This window comes from Zingiber officinale, chromosome 8A (genome assembly GCF_018446385.1).
Source record: "Zingiber officinale cultivar Zhangliang chromosome 8A, Zo_v1.1, whole genome shotgun sequence".
In the NCBI taxonomy this organism is placed as follows: Eukaryota; Viridiplantae; Streptophyta; class Magnoliopsida; order Zingiberales; family Zingiberaceae; genus Zingiber; species Zingiber officinale.
In genome coordinates, this window is record NC_056000.1 from 127687172 (window position 1) to 127698430 (window position 11259).

The window sequence follows — 11259 nt, forward strand, 5'->3', positions numbered from 1 at the left end:
ACCCACAGATGGGGTCCCGTCCGAGCAGAACCAGAGATTACCCAGCCAAAGGTTTGGATTTCCGACGCCAAAGCAGGAGAACCGGAGTCGAGTCGCCGAGCGGAGGTGTCCGCTCGGCAGAGGACAGAGTGACCGAGCGGAGGTGTCCGCTCGGCCGGAATCGTGGCGAGGGAACAGTGGTTAGCCGAGCGGCCTATTCGCTTGGCTCGGGATATGGTATGTCAGCAAAGGCATGATGATTAGACTGTACGCAAGATGGCACTATTAAAGGCCCCACCATCACGTCACAGAAAGGTTGATACAGTAGCAGTATGGTCTTATGGATGCCCTTCTGACAGGCCCACACCTAGGTATGGTCGAAAGCAGGTGATTGCTTCAATTGGTGTGCCCAGGCTCCTTCAAGAGATCTATATAAGGCCTCCAATTCTTCAAACTGGAGGTACACAAGTCTACATTTTCTAAGCCACTCTATTATTCCTTCGCCTAACTTGAGCGTCGGAGGGCCGTCGCCGGGACACCCCCCCCCCCCCGGCTCAGTTTTGTTGCAGGTTCGCCGGAGTACTCGAGGATCCAGCAGGGAGCGCCACATCCCCAGCGTCCGTTGACTCCTGGCTCGGACAGGATCACCATCCTCTGATATGGATTTACTTGTTCATCATAACTCTAATCCCCACTAACAGAGGCTTGGAAATTCCGTTCATTATCCTCATTAGATATGAACGGTTCACCATGACTTGTCCAATTATAATAATTGGGGGTAAAACCAAATCTACAAAGATGTTCTTCAACTTTACCGGCTATAAATATCCGCGCCGACGAGCTCCGTCGTTAAAGATCGAGAGCCGCGCCGACCGGCTATAAATATCCGCGCCGACGAGCTCCGTCGTTAAAGATCGAGAGCCGCGCCGACCGGCTATAAATATCCGCGCCGACGAGCTCCGTTGTTAAAGATCGAGAGCCGCGCCGACCGGCTATAAATATCCGCGCTGACGAGCTACGCCGACCGGCTATAAATATCCGCGCCGACGAGCTCCGTCGTTAAAGATCGAGAGCCGCGCCGACCGGCTATAAATATCCGCGCCGACGAGCTCCGTCGTTAAAGATCGAGAGTCGCGCCGACCGGCTATAAATATCTGCGCCGACGAGCTCCGTCGTTAAAGATCGAGAGCCGCGCCGACCGGCTATAAATACCCACGCCGACGAGCTCCGTCGTTAAAGATCGAGAGCCGCGCCGACCGGCTATAAATATCCGCGCCGACAAGCTCCGTCATTAAAAGATCGAGAGCCGCGCCGACCGGCTATAAATATCCGCGCCGACGAGCTCCGTTGTTAAAGATCGAGAGCCGCGCCGACCGGCTATAAATATCCGCGCCGACGAGCTCCTTCGTTAAAGATCGAGAGCCGCGCCGACCGGCTATAAATATCCGCACCGACGAGCTCCGTCGTTAAAAGATCGAGAGTCGCGCCGACCGGCTATAAATATCCGCGCCGATGAGCTCCGTCATTAAAGATCGAGAGTCGCGCCGACCGGCTATAAATATCCGCGCCGACGAGCTCTGTCGTTAAAAATCGAGACAGTCCGGCGCCTATAAACCCTCCGAGCGGAAGATCGTCTAGCCCAGACATTAAACCGTAGAGACGAGCCGGCGTCTATAAAAACCAAGCGGAAAACCGACGATCACCATCGTTAAAAATCGAGTCGGTCCGGCGACTATAAATACCCCGGGCGGACGAACGAATATCAGAGAATTAAGTATTAAAACATTTAGGCCCGCTCGGGCGTTGGTCCTTCGATACTTGGCGTTTGTTGACTTCACACAGGCTAGATATGTGCAGAGCGAGTAGGCCCTCCCGCTCGGACTTTGTTTAATGGGTTAAGCTGATCGGCCGCGTGACGGAGAACACTTAGAGAATGACTGACTCTAAGCATAAACGTTAAGCAAACAGAAGAATATTATGGATAATGATCAGGAAGACGCAAGCAGAGACATAATTGCATTAAAGGGAAAGCATGCCGAACGGCAAGTACAAAAGGTTGCGCTGGGCGTAAGAAACGCAAAAACAAGATAGAGACGAGGAACACTCTTCACTCGGGGTCTTCGAAGTTGAAGAAACCATCCGGAATGTCGTCTATCATGGCCGCCAGATCGGAGGCGGGAATGTGCATTCCCGCAGGAAGGTGGCCACCCTTCTTCAAGTAGGCCATAGTGACCTTAACGGCCTCGGCAAAGGTTGAAGAGACGCTGCCACCAAATTTCGTGCCGAACCTCTCCGAGCGGAGGTAATCTTGACGTGCAGCAGCCAGACGACTCGGCTCCCCTTCCTTGTACTTTCTGAGCGCCGCCCGGGAGGCAATTAGTGAATCTTGGAGAACTTTCTGGTCAACCTCCGCTTTAGTGCGTTCAGCTGAGCGCCCATCCCGTTCGGCAGTTAATTGGGCTTCCAGCCCCTTAGATTGCTGATCTAGGGCTCGGACTTCGACTTTCATCTTGTCCAGATCAGCGATCGCCCGCTTCTTCCGGCTACTGGCGCGCTTCACGTCTTCGTCGCGTTTCTTCACCAAGCCTTCAAGTCGAGCCACCTCTATAGCCAGGTCGGCGGCCTTCTTCTGTTCGGCCTCGCGGGCTTGTTTCTCCCGCTCGGCCGATGGACCCCCCGAGACTTGGAGTTTTTCCATGAGATACTCCAGCTCGGCCAGCCGATGGCTAGTGGCGATTTGCTCTGCCCAATGCTGGAAGTGAAATAATAAAATCAGGAACCAAACAGTAGCATGGCGTAGGAAGAAAAATGAACCTACCTGAGTGGCCTGCTGCATGTGGTTATCGCTGAGCTGCTTGGGCGTCATGAGGGCCACCCGAATCTGGGCGTCCTCGAAAAGTTTGGCGAGCGGACCCGTCAAGGTTATTTCATGAACGGGGCTTGATGGCTGATCGGCAGACAATAAATATTCCTCCGATGGGAATCGAAGGGTAGTCTTGATGGTCGGGTGGCCGACCTGGCCCGAGGACTCCCCTATGGTTGAAGTTTCGCCCAACCGTCGTAAGCGACGACGAGTCCGTGGAGGAGAGCCAGAGGGCTGGGCGGTGGGCGAGGCCACGGGGGTCCTGATCTGCGACGGCGTGCGATCTGGCGAAGCGATCTCGATCGGCGCCTGTGGTTCGCCCTCTTGGGTCGGTAGAAGGCTGGAGTCTCTTCGACGTTTCCGCCGAACTTCCAGTGGTGAATCCCCGGCCTGGGGGACTCCCAGCTCGGCTAGAGCAGAGGAAACAGGATCCGCCTCAACCTCTGTTGAAGCGGATTGGGTAACTTCTGTTTCAGGGGCAGACTGCGTCCCCCCCTCGCCTGCATCTGCCGGGCGGCTGGGGATAAGACCCCGCTCGGCGAGTTCTTTTTTGGTAGCCGCCTCAATTTCCACGGCCTTCAATTTCAGATGATCGGTAGCCTTGGAGCGCCACATGACTTCGGCTGCAGTGGAAGAAATTAAAATCAGTTAGACAAAAAAGGCGAAGGGAGTAAAGAGTCCTTACCCATGCGGTAGGGAAGATTGGCCCGAACGGGAGATAATCCAAAAATGTACAACACCCCCTTAAGAAGCAACTGGTCGATTTTGTACCGCTGACCGGACAAGCGGTTTGCCGCATGAAGGTAGGCTGGATTGCTTCTGAATTTGCCGAGCTCCGGCTGGGTCGGCACAGCGGTCTGCCATTTGGTTCGGAATGCGGGCCGCTCGGGAAGACGTATATAGAAGAAGAACTCCTTCCAGTGCTTGTTGGAGGTCGGCATGTTCTCAAAAAATTTGAAGCCTATTCTACTTTGGAAAATAAAAGTACCCAACTCGGATTGTTTGGGGTAGAAGAAGTAGTGGAATATTTTGGGGTCAAGTGGGATACTGTGCAGCCTAAAGAGGACGACCACCCCGCTCAGTAGTCTAAAGGAATTCGGCACAAGTTGGCCGAGCGAGATGCGGAAATAATTACAAACTTCCAAAATAAATGGATGGGTAGGAAATCTAAGGCCGCCCTGGAATTGGTCCAGAAAAAAACAAATGGTACCGATCGGCGGGTTATGGGGCCGGTCGGTCGGGCCGGCTACAACTATTTCATGATCGTTCGGGATCCCGTAGGTCCTAACAACGCGCCGGGCGCGCTCCTCATCGAACCTACTCTCCATACTCATATACCACGGACCGTGAACCTCGGTAGCGGGTACAGAAGTGCTCGCCATGACTAAAGAAAGGAAGGAAGCCTAGCAATACTCGGAAACAAGGGGACGAGAGAAGAGAAGAAGCTTACTGAGGGAAGATCAAAGGAAAGAATCCCCAGGAACTCGAAAACCGTCGGAAAGCAAGCACTGGGAGTCGCCGGAGTAAGCTAGCAGCAGGCAGCTTCGACAGAGGACGCGTGATGAAACAGAGAGTGCGGCGTGAAGGCCAGAACGAGGGCTTTATACAAACGAGACCGCTCAGCCTCGTCCGTCGGAAGCAGGGCACAAGAGGCGAGGTCATCATCTAGCCGTTCATTTCAAAACAAAGGGCGTCCCATCGTACGAAGCGTCACCGCCACTAGAGACGAGCCACGTGGTGCTCTGTCACCGAGCGCAATTAATGCGCCCATACCGCGCACGCTTCGGCTTAATGAAAAAGACTTGCGCGATTTTCAAGAGGATTTAGACAAGCAAACATCCACATTGGGCGCCAAGGCATACAAAGCGAAGAGCCGAGAGGTTAAATTTAGCATTAGGGCCGAACGGCTCAAGGGATATCAGCAGCAGCGATAAGGCGACGACCGCCCGCTCGGACACACAGTCCAGTCAGTCGGACTCACTGCCTCCTTCGACTAGACTTGAAGGGGAGGCAAGTGATCTGGCGGTAAGAATGGGGGACCCACAGATGGGGTCCCGTCCGAGCAGAACCAGAGATTACCCAACCAAAGGTTTGGGTTTCCGACGCCAAAGCAGGAGAACCGGAGCCGAGTCGCCGAGCGGAGGTGTCCGCTCGGCCGAGGACAGAGTGACCGAGCGGAGGTGTCCGCTCGGCCGGAATCATGGCGAGGGAACAGTGGTTAGCCGAGCGGCCTATTCGCTCGGCTCGGGATATGGTATGTCAGCAAAGGCATGATGATTAGACTGTACGCAAGATGGCACTATTAAAGGCCCCACCATCACGTCACGGAAAGGTTGATACAGTAGCAGTATGGTCTTATGGATGCCCTTCTGACAGGCCCACACCTAGGTATGGTCGAAAGTAGGTGATTGCTTCAATTGGTGTGCCCAGGCTCCTTCGAGAGGTCTATATAAGGCCTCCACTTCTTCAAACCGGAGGTACACAAGTCTACATTTTCTAAGCCACTCTCTTATTCCTTCGCCTAACTTGAGCGTCGGAGGGCCGTCGCCGGGACACCCCCCCCCCCCCGGCTCGGTTTTGTTGCAGGTTCGCCGGAGTACTCGAGGATCCAGCAGGGAGCACCACATCCCCAGCGTCCGTTGACTCCTGGTTCGGACAGGATCACCATCCTCTGATATGGATTTACTTGTTCATCATAACTCTGATCCCCACTAACAGAGGCTTGGAAATTCCGTTCATTATCCTCATTAGATATGAACGGTTCACTATGACTTATCCAATTATAATAATTGGGGGTAAAACCAAATCTACAAAGATGTTCTTCAACTTTATCGGTGGGTAAAAATTTGCCATTGTGACACTTTCTACATGGACACCTTATCTTCTTACCATCCATATACTTAACTTGACTAGATGCAAAATGCAAAAGTTGTCTCAAACCAGTGATAAACTCATTTGTTAACCCTTGACGATTAGGTAAATTCTTATTATACATCCAACTTCTTTGATTCTGCATTTTACCTGTATGTAATTATTTAGTTAAATATTATTAAAAGTTACTACAAATTAAATCTTATCATTGAAGACTAAGCTGTTGGGGTTGCAAGGTTGCAAACATAGTCCCATATTGAAAACACATGGAAAAGATGATGGGTTTATAAGAGAAAGATATCTCCATTGGCATGAGGCCTTTTGGGGAGAGCCCAAGAGTAAAACCATGAGGGCTTAGGCACAAAGTGGACAATATCATGTTATTGTGGAGATATCTAAATTCTTTTCGATCCTACAATTGGTATCAGAGCCCGGACTGCCAGAAGGTTTAACCGCCGACTGTGCACAAGAGCTATGGTCTGATTGAACCATGCGAGTACAATATTGACCTCGAACAAAGAAAGTGGGGGCTCCTATATTTGGATCAAGAGGACCAGACACCAGGCAGGAAGTCCTAGTTGCGGCTCGGCAAGGAAGTCCTAGTAGGTCGGGTGGACCGAGGGGCAGGAAGTCCTAGTAGGTCGGGTAGACCGAGGGGCAGGAAGACCTGGTGGGTTAAGGATCGGACGTGGGAAGCCCATGGTCCTTTGTTTGAGGGGGGGATTGTTGGGGTTGCAAGGTTGCAAACATAGTCCCATATTAAAAACACATGGAAAAGATCATGGGTTTATAAGAGAAAGATATCTCCATTGGCATGAGGCCTTTTGGGGAGAGCCCAAGAGCAAAACCATGAGGGCTTAGGCACAAAGTGGGCAATATCATGTTATTGTGGAGATATCTAAATTCTTTTCGATCCTACATAAGCAACAAAGAACATCAGATCAAAATGAAGGAACACAATTAAACACCCAACTATAACCTAATTATTTAAAGTTAACTTAATATACAGATAAGAAAATGTATATTAATGTACTTAGGAATACCGAAAAGAGGTGAACAAAAATGGTTGTCCTCATCGTACACTGATATTACGGCAAATTGATCGAGACCTGCAAAAAATAACACAATGAATTATAAGAGCAACTTTCAAATTTTAAATAAAAATGTATACAATATTAATTTCCATGCTGCCGCGCTTAGCGGGGGCAGCCGCAGCCATCCGGGGGCATCCACGGCCAGCATGGGCAGCCGCATTCCTAGCGTCCGACAGCGGCCACAGTGGGCAGCCAGATTTGGCCAGTGACTGCCAAGGCCGGTCAAGCAGCCACCTGTGACCAAATGCGGCGACTCGCCCACCCACAGCAGCCCACGCCAGGATTCGTCGACTCCCGCCTGCCAGCAGCCACGGCCAAGCAACGGCCAGGCGCGGCGACTCGCGCCTGCCGGCATCCACGGACAGGCCACGGACAGGCGCAGCCAGGCGCACCGACTCGGCCAGGAGAGGCGACTAGGCCAGGCCACGCTCAGGCGCGACGACTCGGGCCTCTCCGCAGCCACCCGCGGGTGACACCGTCCGCGCGGCCATAGAGGGGAAAGGGGAGATGCATGGGAGAGGTCGAGATAGAAGATGCATACCTACACAGGATTCCACCGTCGGAGATCAACGCCGCCGCCGGAGTACAAAGCTGCCGCCGAAATGAGCGCAGATCTGGGAAGGTCGCAGTGGCAGAGACGAAGGGGAAGGGACAGAGACGAAAAGAAACAAAGGAAAAGGGACAGAGACGAAAAGAAACAAAGGAAACTAAAGCCAAACATATTAGATCTAGGGTTTTTTGCATCAAACAAGTTTTGTTGCCAATTTCATCCCAGAATTTGGGACAAATCCTGGATTCATCCCAGATTTGGGGACGAATCCAGGATTTGTCCCAAAATTTGGGACAAATAGATGAATTCGTCCCAAAATTTTTTTAAAAAGAAAAACAATTGAAAGACTTACATATAGACCTAAAGATATCAAAATTTCATAAAACAAGTTTTTATGCGTTCGTATCATTGTTCTGATCGTAAATATATATTTATAAATATTTTTAACCAAATATATTGATATGTTTGAATTTTTTATCCTAATTTGACCTAATTTGATTTTAAAAATTGAATCTCTCAAAATATTAATTAAAAATTATGGATGATGGTATATTTACGATCAAAACAATAATACAAATCCATAGAAATTTATTTCATGAAATTCTGGTATCTCTAGGTCCAAATTTAAGATTTCCGTCACTTATCTACTAACATGCGTTGCATAACAACTTTTAATTTAGTCGTAAACTATATATGTTTTAAAAAACATCTACCTAGAGACATCAGAATTTTATGAAACAAGTTTCTATGCGTTCGTATCATTATCCTGAGCGTAAATATAAATTTATAAATATTTTTGACCAAATATATTGATTGTTTGAATTTTTTATCCTAATTTGACCTAATTTGATTTAAAAAATTGAATCTCTCAAAATATTAATTAAAAATTATGTATGATGGTATATTTATGATCATAACAACAATACGAATCCATAGAAATTTATTTCATGAAATTCCGATGACTCTAGGTCAATATATAAGCCCTCAGTGTTTTTTTTCTTTTTTTTTAAATATTTTCAATTCTGGGACGAATCCTAGATTCGTCCCAAATTTGGGGACAAATCCTGGATTCGTCCCAAATTTAGGCTTACATATCGACCTAGAGATACCAGAATTTTATGAAACAAGTTTATATGCGTTCGTATCATTGTCCTGATCATAAATATATATTTATAAATATTTTTGACCAAATATATTGATTGTTTGAATTTTTTATCCTAATTTGACCTAATTTGATTTAAAAAATTGAATCTCTCAAAATATTAATTAAAAATTATGGATGATGTTATATTTACGATCAGGACAATAATACAAATCTATAGAAATTTATTTCATAAAATTCCGATGTCTCTAGGTCAATATATAAGCCCTTCGTATTTTTTTTCTTTTATTTTTAATATTCTCAATTCTGGGACGAATCCTGGATTTGTCCCAGATTTGGAGACGAATCCAGGATTCGTCCCAATTTTTGGAACGAATCCAGGATTCGTCCCAAAAGTTTAAAAAAAAAAGAAGAAAAATCGTAAAGCTTACATATCGACGTAGAGACATCAGAATTTTATGAAACAAGTTTCTATACATTTATATCATTGTCCTGATCATAAATATATATTTATAAATATTTTTGACCAAATATATTGATTGTTTGAATTTTTTATCCTAATTTGACCTAATTTGATTTTAAAATTTGAATCTCTCAAAATATTAATTAAAAATTATGGATGATGGTATATTTATGATCAGGACAATAATACGAATCCATAGAAATTTATTTCATAAAATTCCGATGTCTCTAGGTCAATATATAAGACCTCCGTGTTTTTTTTCTTTTATTTTTAATATTCTTAATTCTGGGACGAATCCTGGATTCGTCCCAGATTTGGGGACGAATCCAGGATTCGTCCCAAATTTTGGAACAAATCCAGGATTCGTCCCAAAAGTTTAAAAAAAAGAAGAAAAATCGTAAAGCTTACATATCGACGTAGAGACATCAGAATTTCATGAAACAAGTTTCTATGTGTTTGTATCATTGTCCTAATCATAATTATATATTTATAAATATTTTTTTCCAAATATATTGATTGTTTGAATTTTTTATCCTAATTTGACCTAATTTGATTTTAAAAAATGAATCTCTCAAAATATTAATTAAAAATTATGGATGATGATATATTTACGATCAAAACAATAATACAAATCCATAGAAATTTATTTCATGAAATTCTGATGTCTCTAGGTCCAAATTTAAGGTTTCCGTCACTTATCTACTAACATGCGTTGCATGACAACTTTAAATTTAGTCGTAAACTATATATGTTTTAAAAACCATCGACCTAGAGACATCAGAATTTTATGAAACAAGTTTTTATGCGTTCGTATCATTGTCCTGATCATAAATATATATTTATAAATATTTTTGACCAAATATATTGATTGTTTGAATTTTTTATCCTAATTTGACCTAATTTGATTTAAAAAATTGAATCTCTCAAAATATTAATTAAAAATTATGGATGATGTTATATTTACGATCAGGACAATAATACAAATCTATAGAAATTTATTTCATAAAATTCTGATGTCTCTAGGTCAATATATAAGCCCTTCGTGTTTTTTTTCTTTTATTTTTAATATTCTCAATTCTGGGACGAATCCTAGATTCGTCCCAGATTTGGGGACGAATCCAGGATTCGTCCCAGATTTGGGGACGAATCCAGGATTCGTCCCAAAAGTTTAAAAAAAAGAAGAAAAATAGTAAAGCTTACATATCGACGTAGAGACATCAGAATTTCATGAAACAAGTTTTTATGCGTTTATATCATTGTCCTGATCATAAATATATATTTATAAATATTTTTGACCAAATATATTGATTGTTTGAATTTTTTATCCTAATTTGACCTAATTTGATTTAAAAAATTGAATCTCTCAAAATATTAATTAAAAATTATGGATGATGGTATATTTATGATCAAGACAACAATACGAATCCATAGAAATTTATTTCATGAAATTCCGATGACTCTAGGTCAATATATAAGCCCTCCGTGTTTTTTTTCTTTTTTTTTTAAATATTTTCAATTCTGGGACGAATCCTGGATTCGTCCCAGATTTGGGGACAAATTCTGGATTCGTCCCAAATTTTGGGACGAATCCAGGATTCGTCCCAAACTTAAAAAAAGGATATCAAATCGTAAGGCTTACATATCGACCTAGAGACATCAGAATTTTATGAAACAAGTTTTCTATGCGTTCGTATCATTGTCCTGATCATAAATATATATTTATAAATATTTTTCACCAAATATATTGATTGTTTGAATTTTTTTATCCTAATTTGACCTAATTTGATTTAAAAAATTGAATCTCTCAAAATATTAATTAAAAATTACGGATGATGTTATATTTACAATCAGCACAACAATACAAATCTATAGAAATTTATTTCATAAAATTCCGATGTCTCTAGGTCAATATATAAGCCCTTCGTGTTTTTTTTCTTTTATTTTTAATATTCTCAATTCTGGGACGAATCCTGGATTCGTCCCAGATTTGGGGACGAATCCAGGATTCGTCCCAAATTTTGGAACGAATCCAGGATTCGTCCCAAATTTTGGGACGAATCCAGGATTCGTCCCAAAAGTTTAAAAAAAGAAGAAAAATCGTAAAGCTTACATATCGACGTAGAGACATCAGAATTTCATGAAATAAGTTTCTATGCGTTTATATCATTGTCCTGATCATAAATATATATTTATAAATATTTTTGACCAAATATATTGATTGTTTGAATTTTTATCCTAATTTGACCTAATTTGATTTAAAAATTTAAATCTCTTAAAATATTAATTAAAAATTATGGATGATGGTATATTTATGATCAGGACAATAATACAAATCCA